This window comes from Eleutherodactylus coqui, chromosome 2 (genome assembly GCF_035609145.1).
Source record: "Eleutherodactylus coqui strain aEleCoq1 chromosome 2, aEleCoq1.hap1, whole genome shotgun sequence".
NCBI classification, from domain to species: Eukaryota; Metazoa; Chordata; class Amphibia; order Anura; family Eleutherodactylidae; genus Eleutherodactylus; species Eleutherodactylus coqui.
The window spans coordinates 202,603,723-202,618,729 of record NC_089838.1 but is presented as its reverse complement, the minus strand read 5'-3'; the positions used below and the strand labels follow the sequence as shown (position 1 = coordinate 202,618,729).

Here is a 15,007-nt window from a genome sequence, read left to right as displayed (position 1 = left end):
ACAGAATCCCGAGTTACAAACTGTATAGAGCTTCCTCTCCCATTGCCACTTCCTGTTTTCCAAAATGTATATGAAAAACCCACGTCTAACCTTTACATTGATAAAGGAGGCAATTTGTGTACATCTGGAATGCATGTACGGTTTCTGCAACATGTATGTTTAGGTTGGTTGTTTGTGTATTTGTTCCTGTTTAGAGATGAGCGAACGTACTCGGATAAGCACTACTCGTCCGAGTAATGTGCCTTATCCGAGTACCGCTGTGCTCGTCCTGAAAGATTCGGGGCGCTCCGCTGCTGACAGGTGAGTCGCAGCGGGGAGCGGGGCAGAGCGGGCGGGAGAGAAGGAGAGAAAGATCTCCCCTCCGTTCCTCCCCGCTCTCCCCTGCAGCTCCCTGCTCCGCGGCGCTCCCCGAATCTTTCAGGACGAGCAGAGAGGTACTCGGATAAAGCACATTACTCGGACGAGTAGTGCTTATCCGAGTACGTTCGCTCATCTCTATTCCTGTTGTTTCTGTATAAAGAAAAATTGGATTTCCATGACAGCACCTTGGATTATTAAGGACCTACTTGGATTTTAGAGTCCCCGTCCAGGAGCAGACTATTATGTAAGTGCACTATTTATATTTTTATCTTCCATCCACCAGCCGTGCGAGGATTTTACTCTATTTCGTCTTTAGTTCTACTTCAGGCTGTTCTGCTGAGAATCACACTAGGCTGCATCTTTCAGGCCTAGTCTTTCCCTGTGTAGGTCTAACTACTTTGTAAGCTTGCTATGCTTTGAACCTCACAATTTGTGATCTTGACTACATAACTTATACTGCTACCCCTACTTTACATAGACTAGTGGAAATTCCCTTGTTTCCCAGCTCTGGACAAATACAGCCACCACCCTGTACATTATAAACAGACATGAATTAGCGGCACAATATTACACAGTATTAACCCCTTACTAATCCTTACAGGGAGGTGACTGCCATCAACCCTCCCTTCCTAGAAACTGTCACAGCTAGCAAATGTAAATTCAATGCTCGGACTCAACTCCAGACCTTTTACCTGTGGTGAAATGAGTGAATAGACTGCAGTAGACCATGAAACTGTTTATCAATCAACTGCCTAATAACATTTAAAGGGGTTGTCTCGCAGCAGCAAGTGGGGTTATACACTTCTGTATGGCCATATTAATGCACTTTGTAATGTACATCGTGCATTAAATATGAGCCATACAGAAGTTATTCACTTACCTGCTCCGTTGCTAGCGTCCCCGTCGCCATGGATCCGTCTAATTCTGATGTCTTCTGGCGTTTTTAGACGCGCTTGCGCAGTCCGTGCTTCTGCCTGGTGAATGGGGCCACTCGTGCCGGAGAGCTGGTCACCGCGTCATCATCGTAGCTCCGCCCCATCACGTGTGCCGATTCCAGCCAATCAGGAGGCTGGAATCGGCAATGGCACGCACAGAGCCCATGGTGCACCATGGGAGAAGACCCGCGGTGCACCATGGGAGAAAACCGCAGTGCATCCCTGGGAAAGGACCGGCGGCCATCTTAGGGAGAAGATTTTTATAACTCCATATTTCGTCGGATCGGTGAGTAGCAAGCGGTTTAAAAACCGCTTTAAATTGCTATTTTATGCCAGGGGGGTGACAGGGGGAATGGGGTAATGTAAAATTTTGATGTTTGCCGCGAGACAACCCCTTTAAGCCTATGAATATGGAGTGACTATATAGAAAATGGAAATAATTGTTAAACGGTTAATATTTTTCATAAGCCTCTTGAAGTCAAGCTGAAAGTCTATGCATCAATTACATTATTGATGGCTTTCTATCAAGTCCATTGTGGTGGCGAAATTATGAAAAGTTTGCCACTGTCAAAATTCTTAACCATCCATCTGTATTTGACCCTTTAATTTATATTCACACGGGGCAAATTTGCTTTACAAATTTCTCAGACTATCTCTTTCGCATGAAAAAGACTTTGGTCAGAAATGCTATAATTTCTCCTTAGGTAGAGCACCTAGACAGTGAGTGAGGAGACTTAAAAGGCCATTTATGCTGCTCTGGGTAATATGCAAATAAGGGAGATGAAACGCTTCCTTCACAGTGCCACCTATTGGAAGGTAGCAAGTCAATGTTAGATTCTTTATACAAGCCTTGCAACAATGACCAGCAATTAAAAGCAAAGGAGGAGCATAAATGGCCTTTTCAGTCTCCTTACTGACCGTTTAGGTGCTCTCCCTAAGGGGAAGAGATAGCATTTCTGACCCAGATCATAGGCCTCTTTCTAGCAAAGCCAGACTCCTACTGTACATTGATAAAGGGCAAAAAGCCTTCAAAACCCTTCAAGAGTCCAACATTGACTTTAGGTATTGCTGCCTTCCAATAGGTGGCACTGTGGAGGTATTGTTTCATCTCCCTTATTTGCAAAAAGACTTTGTTCATGCTGCAGAAACAACCCTATTCAAATGTATGGTATGGCTTTTCCATTACAGAAATCCCTGCAGCAAATCTGCCACGTATGAATATACCCTTAAAGATCATTAGATACATCCAAGCAAGATTAAATTCCTCCATGGATTTGCCATGAAACTTGCAGCATAATGAACAGCTGATTCTTAGAAAAAAATACATGTATTAGATGAGGATTTTGCTGCAGATTCTACCCTGCTTTGACACTGCATGTTATTTTCTATGCATATTTTTTCACTGCATGTAGATATTTGTTAAAATCTCATCCACTTTGCTGCAACTATGACATGCTGCCGATTTTTTTTGCATGCAAATCCTTTGTGAAGAATCTGCATCCCCTGTGGACATACCCTTAGAATAACTACATACATTGCAGAGGGTTGTCTGGTGAACGGTTCTATTAAATTGGCTTCCATTTCTTGTGTTTCAGTGTCTTTAAGACCTCTGCTCAAAATAAAGTTTAACAGTATACTGGTGAAGCATTCAATGAGGCTTTAACACTGCAAAAAAGAAACCACAGAGGAGGAAGTGAATTTTTAGTCACTTCATGTTAGACAGGAACTTTGACAGCAGGAAATCTATAAAGACGGAACAGTTAGCCACCTTCATAGTACAAGAGAAAAAAGAAGATTCCAAATTTAAAAAAACATCTCAAAACAGCAAGTGAACAGTAAGTAATTGTCAGCCTGTTACCTTCCCTTGTATGTTATAGCAAGTGCGGGGTTACACAGATGCGTTTAGGAGGGGCCCGGGCACTTTGACATTGGTAGAATGAGTACAGTACCTGATCATGTATGTTGAGCTTTTCTGTATACACATAAGAATGCTGCAGTGTTAATTATATGTAACTTGTGTTCCTTGTCATTTGTAGAATGTAAATACTCCCTGTTGCTAAATATTAACTAATTAGACTAAAGATAATAGTATACCGAGAGGTTACAGCACTGTGCAGATGTCAGCATCATAAAACACTTCAAGGAATAAATCGATGAATTCTAAAGTCTCTCCCTGGAAGTAACTTTACAAGGACACAAGCATAGTTCTGCTTTGCTGCACTACATTGTTTTGTTTCATTAACTCCTTCGTGATGTCCGCATCAACATTTCATATTTTCAAAAGAATACATTCTAAGGCCTCCTGTCCACGGGCGATTCTTCATTGCATTATCCGCGACGATAATCCGCACGCGGGTAACGCATAGAACGCTTTCCATAGGAGTACTATGGAAAGCACAGCCCGATGTACATGAGCGGAAATCAGCTTGCATTAAAACGCAACGCCCATGGACAGGCGGCCTAAAGGTCAATATTTTTTTATGCCTTATTATTTTTATTTTTAGTAGCATAGATTGGGCCAGTACCTTTAAATTTAAAATTTTAGCCCTCTTGTCCACGGGCGTATGGTAAAACACTGCGGATGTCCCAACAACTTTTTACCGGTGTTCTCTGCTGGCAGAGACTGCATATGGGCAGCAAATGTATTGCACATGCCCGCGTTTATAACACACATAGTCATGCACAGTGTGACTCTGTTTTTTATTTTCTTAATTTCCTGCTCTGTTTCATAGCGTGCTTGCGTATAAATCGACACCGATATGATATGTATTGTGTATGGACAGCGTTTGCATAAGCTGCCCATACAAAAGTACAGGGCTTACGCTGCATGGTATGCAGAGAAATATATATTAAAAAATCACAGGGGAGGAGGAAGTCCCAAAGGGTTATATACAGTGTCACTAAAAAGGACCCCTTTAAAATATAACTTTTGTTAAATGAAGTTTAAAAAATATTGTTTTTTTGGACCAGTAACAATGTACAAACCAACAAACAAATACCATATCAGATGAGGCCAATGCAAAGGGTAGTTGCATCAGCCACGTACATACGCACTTGCAGTAGGCTATGTACAATCTTCAGCACCTACAAATAAGGTGCTAATGGTAGCCTACGGTACTATCCCCACCACCTAGATGATAGTAACTATGGCGCCAGTAGAAACTTGTGCCTGGCACCGTAAGAGTGGTAGTAATCAATGTATATGTATCTCCACATCTCTAGAAGTACAAAATCATAAATACCCACATAGCTGAGTTAGTAATACCGATATCGGCCATATGGGGAGGTGATGCTCAGCAATCGTATGTAAGGATTACAGGAGTCTTAATAGGTATGGGGTGGTTCAGTGCTAGAATAGGGGCATTGGAGGTCTAGTAGATAACCCCCTATCCTTAAAAATAAGTTCAGGACTGGGTATACCGACGAGAGTATAGGGTCAACATAGAAACGACCTATCTAAACCAAAGCGGTTAGATCCCCAGTCTGAGAAGCCAATTCCAGATAGAGATTCAGAAATGGTTCAATGGCGAATCGAATTTTGGTTCAAATTCGATTTTCAATTCAATGAGACTAGAGTAAAATTCGGTTTGCTAAAGGTTCTGGTTTAGTTTCAAAGTTCAATTCAAATTCAGTTCTCGGTTCGGTTCTTGGTTCAACGGGTTTCATCGCGAAAGCGACTCATCAGGAACCCATAAAAATATAATAGTAGAACCTTTAGATAGCTTTACAAGTAGTTGAAAAGAGGGGTGTTTGGAGTGCTAGTTGTCTAAAAAATAAAGAAAGACACTTGTAAGCCTCCAAAACAACTATACCAAAAAGGAGAGTAGTATAGAGTAGCTGAAATGGATTAGAACACTCAAGGATGAGAGTGTTGCAAAACTAATCTAAATTGTAGATAAATCTCTCACCACTATGCTGTCCTTATCTGGCTGGGAGAAATATTGGCTAGTTCTAGCTCAGTTATCTAGAGGACCTGGTGAACAATCTCACCAGGGCTAGGTAGAATTTACTTCATTTTTTCTATTTCTAGTTCGGTGTATTACATTTTTAAAAATACAGATTTATAAAAAAAAAAAAAATCACACTCCAGATAACAATACCAAATATGTCTACTCTGTTTAACTTACCATTGCTGAATTAGGCTAGTAACAATGGTCCCTGTATTTATTTATTTTTTGGTATTTGATCTAGTTAGCTGGTAATTCGGCTCACATTGACCTCTATATTTATCACTTTTCATTGCTTAAAGCTGATCATCATAACTCCCTGTCACTTCAATAGAGATGAATTGACAAAGTGTCGGCCTAATCTCTTTACTGGTAAAGCGTTATACAGTGAGATGTGCCACTGAAGTGGAGGACTTATATATACGTCCTAGTTGAATGGTGCCTCAACAATTTGGATTTATATATACAAATGGTGACACGAAGGGATTAAGTAAAATAAACTCTTTGTCGAAAAAAAATCAAACTGTTACATTCGTGTGGGCAAATAAGCACAAGACCCACATGAACATGCCCAAAAAGGCTGGGTATAGCACAAACACGGTGACCTATAATGGATTTCAGACTGGACGTGCTGAAGGAAACACCAAGTGGACTCACTGACAGCCATAACACACTCACTAAACATCCCCGCACGCTAAAGCAGATAGAATTGCTGTTATAAAAATATGAGGGATTAGTTTGTATATTGGCCAAAGAACTTCAGCCGCAAGGCCGCAATCAAGGGTCCTCGTGACTTGCGGTCCCTACTCTAACATGACACATGATCCAGCAGCACCAGACACAGTTCACACAGCAAGCAGCAACAGCACAGACAACAGGACCCCAGTCACACCCCAAGCTGTACCGAACAGACAACAGGACACGAATCGCACAGCAAGCTGCAACACAGAAGTAGCAGGACAGCTCACCCTGGAACCAAACAGACACTGGCAGGAGCTGGGTATATATGTGAGCAAAGACCCAGGGGATTGGCTAGCAGGAGAACACCATACAATCATTCCACACTTGTGGGGCTGTGCTGCTAGAAACCATAGTACTATAGGTCCCAGCAGCACAACCTAACACAAACACCTAGAAGGAATTGTAGTTTTGCTACAAAACTTGGAGTGCAGTTGCATCCTAGGAAGATCTGCAAATAATTATAATTAGAGTTTGACAATTCGGCATCCTGCAGCCAATGCATTGCTTCTCATGGCAGGGCTTACAAGCAAGATAATGCTCAGCCACACACAGCAAGGGTGCCTCCAGAACATTGCTATACTACCGTGGCCTGCCGGGTCGCCAGATTTATCGACAATAAAACATGTATGGAACCATCAGGGACACCAACTTCGACAGCCTGTGAGTTTGCATGCTCTAGAGGCTCAGTGACAACAAATGTGGATTGGTATGCTGCAGGATACCATACAGAACCTGTATGCCTCCATACCTTCCCGTATCACATCTTGCATTTAAACTAGAGGCAGCCCAACAGGGTATTAGAGCCTCCATTCAAGTGTTCAGTTTTCCGCAAAAAACATTATCCTTTTGCTATGACATTGTAATCACTTACTTAACCCCTTAACGATCAGCCCATAGACTTTTTACGTCCTAGCTTGCTGGGCCTTATTCCCTGAGGACGTAGAAATATGTTTCCTGCAGGGATTAAGGCCCTGCAAACTGAGGACGTGGCAGCTCCATGCTGCCGGCTCCCGGAGGTAGACGGCAACCTGGAGCTGCCATTCCGGGCCGCGGGTCCCCTCCCCCACTCACATGATCACCGGCATTTACCGTATGCCGGCTATCATATAAGAGTTAATAAAAAGTTTAAAAAAGTGAAAGATTCAGCTGCCCCGGTGGATCGGATCCATTGGGGCAGCTGAAAGTACTCACCCGCCTTCGCCACGATGACCAGCGGTGTCCCAGCCTCCAGGTCCCGTCGGCGCCTTCTGCAGCGATAATGTAAAGTAAAAAAAAGTTTTTAAAAAGTTTAAAAAAAAAGAAAAAAAAGTTTAAGTTTCATCTCCCCTCACGGATAATATCCATGAGGGGAGATGAAATAACGTAACTAAGGCACCGCATTTATCCGTGGACTTCACCATGGCTTCTGCGCACGCGCCAGCCGCCAAGATGATTTAAAATCTCCCTACTCCTGACTACCAAATGTAGCCGAGAGCCTGGAGATTTCACTGGGGCCCGCAAAACGCAGTTCCTGGTCACGTGATCGCCGTTTTCCAATTGAAAACGGCGATCACGTAAAAGTAAAAAACTTGAAAATTTCACCTCCAATCGAGATCAGATTCGTGAGGGGAGGTGAAATGACTTACCTAAGGCCTCTGGTGATGTCCCCCGACGGGATCTTTATCCACGGACCTTTCCCCAACTTTGGCGCATGTGCCCATTAGCAAAATGGCAGACGCAAGCGCAAAAGCTGTTGAGGGCCCTGGAAATTCAAAGTCTCCTTGCTCCTGGCTACTAAATGTAGCCAAGAGCCTGGAGCAGTGACCGAGGGCCGCAGTGAGCGGTCCCCGGTCACGTGATCGCCGTTATCCAATAGATAATGGCGTTTACGTAAAATTTAAGACACAGCTGAAGTTTGATGCACCTTTCCTTTTGAGCCCCGTTGTGCATACAGACATAATATTAAGGCCACAATGGGTATGTCTCTGAAAATGGGACAAAAGGGGGTATCCATTTTGGGGTGAACTTTTTCATTCTTATGTACGCTATACAAAAAAAAAGTTTTTAAAATGACACAACTGCCAACAAAAATTAAAATCATAATTTTTTCCATCTGCTTTGCTCAGATTCATTCAAAAACTGTGGGGTTAAAAATATACAGTACACCCCTAGGTGTATGCGATAAGTGGTCTAGTTTTCAAAATGGGGTCATTTGTGGGGTCCTCTGTAGAGATGAGCGAGCACCAAAATGCTCGGGTGCTCGTTACTTGGGACGAAATTATCGCGATGCTCGAGGGTTCGTTTCGAGTAACGAACCCCATTGAAGTCAATGGGCGACTCCAGCATTTTTGTATATCGCCGATGCTCGCTAAGGTTTTCATTTGTGAAAATCGGGGCAATTCAAGAAAGTGATGGGAACGACACAGAAACGGATAGGGCAGGCGAGGGGCTACATGTTGGGCTGCATCTCAAGTTCCCAGGTCCCACGATTAAGCCACAATAGCGGCAAGAGTGGGCCCCCCCTCCCAACAACTTTTACTTCTGAAAAGCCCTCATTGGCAATGTATACCTTAGCTAAGCAGCACACTACCTCCAACAAAGCACAATCACTGCCTGCATGACACTCCGCTGCCACTTCTCCTGGGTTACATACTGCCAAACCCCCCCCCCCCCCGCCCGACGCAGTGTCCACAGCGCACACCAAAGTGTCCCTGCGCAGCCTTCAGCTGCCCTCATGCCACACCACCCTCATGTCTATTTATAAGTGCGTCTGCCATGAGGAGGAACCGCAGGCACACACTGCAGAGGGTTGGCACGGCTAGGCAGCGACCCTCTTTAAAAGGGGCGGGGCGATAGCCCACAATGCTATACAGAAGCAATGAGAAATATAATCCTGTGCCACCGCCATCAGGAGCTGCACACGTGGGCATAGCAATGGGGAACCTATGTGCCACACACTATTCATTCTGTCAAGGTGTCTGCATGCCCCAGTCAGACCGCGGTTTTTTATAAATAGTCACAGGCAGGTACAACTCCGCAATGGGAATTCTGCGTGCACCCACAGCATGGGTGGCTCCCTGGAACCCACCTGCGGTACATAAATATATCCCATTGCATTGCCCATCACAGCTGAGGTAATGTCATGTTAAATGCAGGTGGGCTTCGGCCCACACTGCATGCCCCAGTCAGACTGGGGTTCTTTAGAAGTGGACACATGCAGTTACAACTCCGTGTGGATCGACAGCATGGGTGGGTGCCAGGAAGCCACCGGCGGTACATAAATATATCCCATTGCAGTGCCCATCACAGCTGAGGTAACGTCCGATTAAATGCAGGTGGGCTTCGGCCCACACTGCATGCCCCAGTCAGACTGGGGTTCTTTAGAAGTAGACACATGCAGTTACAACTCCCTGTGGACCCACAGCATGGGTGGCTCCCTGGAACCCACCGGCGGTACATAAATATATCCCATTGCAGTGCCCAGCACAGCTGATGTAACGTCAGCTTTAATGCAGGTGGGCAAAAAATTTATTGGATTACACTGTAGGCGAGGGCCCCAAAAAATTGGTGTACCAACAGTACTAATGTACGTCAGAAAAATTGCCCATGCCCAACCAAGAGGGCAGGTGAAACCCATTAATCGCTTTGGTTAATGTGGCTTAATTTGTAACTAGGCCTGGAGGCAGCCCAGTTAAAATAAAAATTGGTTCAGGTGCAAGTTTCAACGCTTTAATGAGCATTGAAACGTATAAAAATTGTTTACAAAAATTATATGACTGAGCCTTGTGGGCCTAAGAAAAATTGCCCGTTCGGCGTGATTACGTCAGGTTTCAGGAGGAGGAGCAGGAGGAGGAGGATGAATATTATACACAGATTGATGAAGCTAAAAGGTCCACGTTTTTGATGGTGATAGAGAACAATGCTTCCATCCGCGGGTGCAGCCTACGTATTGTTTAGGTATCGCTGCTGTCCACTGGTGGAGAAGAGAAGTCTGGGGAAATCCAGCCTTTGTTCATCTTGATGAGTGTTAGCCTGTCGGCACTGTCGGTTGACAGGCGGGTACGCTTATCCGTGATGATTCCCCCAGCTGCACTAAACACCCTCTCTGACAAGACGCTAGCCGCAGGACAAGCAAGCACCTCCAGGGCGTACAGCGCGAGTTCAGGCCACGTGTCCAGCTTCGACACCCAGTAGTTGTAGGGGGCAGAGGCGTCACGGAGGATGGTCGTGCGATCGGCTACGTACTCCCTCACCATCCTTTTACAGTGCTCCCGCCGACTCAGCCTTGACTGGGGAGCGGTGACACAGTCTTGCTGGGGAGCCAGAAAGCTGTCAAAGGCCTTGGAGAGTGTTCCCCTGCCTGTGCTGTACATGCTGCCTGATCTCTGCGCCTCCCCTGCTACCTGGCCCTCGGAACTGCGCCTTCGGCCACTAGCGCTGTCGGATGGGAATTTTACCATCAGTTTGTCCGCCAGGGTCCTGTGGTATAGCATCACTCTCGAACCCCTTTCTTCTCCGGGTATGACAGTGGAAAGGTTCTCCTTATACCGTGGGTCGAGCAGTGTGTACACCCAGTAATCCGTAGTGGTCAGAATGCGTGTAACGCGAGGGTCACGAGAAAGGCATCCTAACATGAAGTCAGCCATGTGTGCCAGGGTACCTGTACGCAACACATGGCTGTCCGCACTAGGAAGATCACTTTCAGGATCCTCCTCCTCCTCCTCAGGCCATACACGCTGAAAGGATGACAGGCAAGCAGCATGGGTACCCTCAGCATTGGGCCAAGCTGTCTCTTCCCCCTCCTCCTCATCCTCCTCTTGCTCCTCCTCCTCCTCCTCCTCAACGCGCTGAGATATAGACAGGAGGGTGCTCTGACTATCCAGCGACATACTGTCTTCCCCCGCCTCTGTTTCCGAGCGCAAAGCGTCTGCCTATATGCTTTGCAGGGAACTTCTCAAGAGGCATAGCAGAGGAATGGTGATGCTAATGATTGCAGCATCGCCGCTCACCATCTGGGTAGACTCCTCAAAGTTTCCAAGGACCTGGCAGATGTCTGCCAACCAGGCCTACTCTTCTGTAAAGAATTGAGGAGGCTGATTCCCACTGCACCGCCCATGTTGGAGTTGGTATTCGACTATAGCTCTACGCTGCTCATAGAGCCTGGCCAACATGTGGAGTGTAGAGTTCCACCGTGTGGGCACGTCGCACAGCAGTCGGTGCACTGGCAGATGAAACCGATGTTGCAGGGTGCGCAGGATGGCAGCGTCCGTGTGGGACTTGCGGAAATGTGCGCAGAGCCGGCGCACCTTTCTGAGCAGGTCTGACAAGCGTGGGTAGCTTTTCAGAAAGCGCTGAACCACCAAATTAAAGACGTGGGCCAGGCATGGCACGTGCGTGAGGCTGCCGAGCTGCAGAGCCGCCACCAGGTTACAGCCGTTGTCACACACGACCATGCCCAGTTGGAGGCTCAGCGGCGCAAGCCAGCGGTCGGTCTGCTCTGTCAGACCCTGCAGCAGTTCGTGGGCTGTGTGCCTTTTCTCTCCTAAGCTGAGTAGTTTCAGCACGGCCTGCTGACGCTTGCCCACCGCTGTGCTGCCACGCCGCGCGACACCGACTGCTGGCGACGTGCTGCTGCTGACACATCTTGATTGCGAGACAGAGGTTGCGTAGGAGGAGGAGGAGGAGGGTGGTTTAGTGGAGGAAGCATACACCGCCGCAGATACCACCACCGAGCTGGGGCCCGCAATTCTGGGGGTGGGTAGGACGTGAGCGGTCCCAGGCTCTGACTCGGTCCCAGCCTCCACTAAATTCACCCAATGTGCCGTCAGGGAGATATAGTGGCCCTGCCTGCCTGTGCTTGTCCACGTGTCCGTTGTTAAGTGGACCTTGGCAGTAACCGCGTTGGTGAGGGCGCGTACAATGTTGCGGGAGACGTGGTCGTGCAGGGCTGGGACGGCACATCGGGAAAAGTAGTGGCGACTGGGAACTGAGTAGCACGGGGCCGCCGCCACCATCATACCTTTGAAAGCCTCCGTTTCCACAACCCTATACAGCAGCATCTCCAGGCTGATAAATTTGGCTATGTGCACGTTTAACGCTTGAGCGTGCGGGTGCGTGGCGGCGTACTTGCGCTTGCGCTCCAACACTTGCGCTAGCGACGGCTGGACGGTGCGCTGAGAGACATTGGTGGATGGGGCCGAGCACAGCGGAGGTGAGGGTGTGGGTGCAGGCCTGGAGACGGTAGTGCCTGTGTCCTGAGAGGGAGGTTGGATCTCAGTGGCAGGTTGGGGCACAGGGGGAGAGGCAGCGGTGCAAACCGGAGGTGGCGAACGGCCTTCGTCCCACCTTGTGGGGTGCTTGGCCATCATATGTCTGCGCATGCTGGTGGTGGTGAGGCTGGTGGTGGTGGCTCCCCGGCTGATCTTGGCGCGACAAAGGTTGCACACCACTGTTCGTCGGTCGTCTGCACTCTCAGTGAAAAACTGCCAGACCTTTGAGCACCTCAGCCTCTGCAGGGTGGCATGGCGCGAGGGGGCGCTTTGGGAAACAGTTGGTGGATTTTTCGGTCTGGCCCTGCCTCTACCCCTGGCCACTGCACTGCCTCTTCCAACCTGCCCTGCTACTGCACTTGCCTCCCCCTCTGAAGACCTGTCCTCAGTAGGCGTAGCAAACCAGGTGGGGTCAGTCACCTCATCGTCCTGCTGCTCTTCCTCCGAATCCTCTGTGCGCTGCTCCCTCGGACTTACTCCAAATACTACTACCTGAGTGATAGACAACTGTGTCTCATCGTCATCGTCCTCCTCACCCACTGAAAGCTCTTGAGACAGTTGCCGGAAGTCCCCAGCCTCATCCCCCAGACCCCGGGAACTTTCCAAAGGTTGGGCATCGGTCACGACAAACTCCTCCGGTGGGAGAGGAACCATTGCTGGCCATTCTGGGCAGGGGCCCGGGAACAGTTCCTGGGAGTCTGCCTGCTCCTCAGAATGTGTCATTGTAATGGAGTGAGGAGGCTGGGAGGAAGGAGGAGCAGCAGCCAGAGGATTCAGAGTTGCAGCAGTGGACGGCGCAGAACTCTGGGTGGTCGATAGATTGCTGGATGCACTTTCTGCCATCCACGACAGGACCTGCTCACACTGCTCATTTTCTAATAAAGGTCTACCGCGTGGACCCATTAATTGTGCGATGAATGTGGGGACGCCAGAAACGTGCCTCTCTCCTAATCCCGCAGCAGTCGGCTGCGATACACCTGGATCAGGAGCTCGGCCTGTGCCCACACCCTGACTTGGGCCTCCGCATCCTCGCCCGCGTCCACGTCCTCTAGGCCTACCCCTACCCCTCAGCATGCTGTATTACCAGTAGTGCAGAAACAGAACGCTGTAATTAAATGTGCCGCTTATTGGCCTGTGGTTGGAGGCTGACTTCCCTTTCGGAACGCACAGCAGAGCCAGGAAACAATTTTGCGCACCCCTGTAGTGAGACGTAGGTGCGTATGACTGAGCTAGTGGAATTCACAGCGCAGAAGCAGTCAAGGCCAAAGGCCAGTAGAAGGCCTTAAGTATTTTGCTTCAATTTTTTTAAAATGCTGAGCTGATACAGCAGACAGATACTGTAGGCAGCGTATAATATTATGTATACTGTTTCCCTCTGGCGGGATGACGGCGATCATGTAACAGAGACAGCAAATCCAGGAAACAATTTTGCGCAAGCCTGCTGTAACGCTTAGCTACGTATTAATTAGGACTACAACCCCCAGCAGATAGATACTGTAGGCAGCATATAATATTATGTATACTGTTTCCCTCTGGCGGGATGACAGCGCTGATGTAACAGAGACAGCAGATCCAGGAAACAATTTTGCGCAAGCCTGCTGTAACGCTTAGCTACGTATTAATTAGGACTACAACCCCCAGCAGATAGATACTGTAGGCAGCGTATGATATTATGGATACTGTTTCCCTCTGGCGGGATGACAGCGCTGATGTAACAAAGACAGCAGATCCAGGAAACAATTTTGCGCAAGCCTGCTGTAACGCTTAGCTGCGTATTAATTAGGACTACAACCCCCAGCAGATAGATACTGTAGGCAGCGTATAATATTATGTATACTGTTTCCCTCTGGCGGGATGACAGCGCTGATGTAACAGAGACAGCAGATCCAGGAAACAATTTTGCGCAAGCCTGCTGTAACGCTTAGCTGCGTATTAATTAGGACTACAACCCCCAGCAGATAGATACTGCAGGCAGCGTATAATATTATGTATACTGTTTCCCTCTGGCGGGATGACAGCGCTGATGTAACAGAGACAGCAGATCCAGGAAACAATTTTGCGCAAGCCTGCTGTAACGCTTAGCTGCGTATTAATTAGGACTACAACCCCCAGCAGATAGATACTGTAGGCAGCGTATAATATTATGTATACTGTTTCCCTCTGGCGGGATGACAGCGCTGATGTAACAGAGACAGCAGATCCAGGAAACAATTTTGCGCAAGCCTGCTGTAACGCTTAGCTGCGTATTAATTAGGACTACAACCCCCAGCAGATAGATACTGTAGGCAGCGTATAATATTATGTATACTGTTTCCCTCTGGCGGGATGACAGCGCTGATGTAACAGAGACAGCAGATCCAGGAAACAATTTTGCGCAAGCCTGCTGTAACGCTTAGCTGCGTATTAATTAGGACTACAACCCCCAGCAGATAGATACTGTAGGCAGCGTATAATATTATGTATACTGTTTCCCTCTGGCGGGATGACAGCGCTGATGTAACAGAGACAGCAGATGCAGGAAACAATTTTGCGCAAGCCTGCTGTAACGCTTAGCTGCGTATTAATTAGGACTACAACCCCCAGCAGATAGATACTGTAGGCAGCGTATAATATTATGTATACTGTTTCCCTCTGGCGGGATGACAGCGCTGATGTAACAGAGACAGCAGATCCAGGAAACAATTTTGCGCAAGCCTGCTGTAACGCTTAGCTGCGTATTAATTACGACTACTACCCCCAGCAGATAGATACTGTAGGCAGCGTATAATATTATGTA

At 47.5% G+C, this 15,007-nt stretch overlaps 1 protein-coding gene across 1 annotated transcript in view; it reads left to right on the top strand.

The window, feature by feature from the left end:
- Positions 1-515: 515 nt before the first annotated feature.
- The window catches only part of LOC136612117 (src substrate cortactin-like), a 54,934-nt gene continuing 40,442 nt past the window's right edge, over positions 516-15,007 (top strand). The window contains exons 1-2 of the mRNA XM_066592234.1: positions 516-604; positions 2,891-3,130. The gene's annotated coding sequence lies outside the window, so the exon portion shown is untranslated. The remainder of the gene's footprint in view (positions 605-2,890; positions 3,131-15,007) is intronic.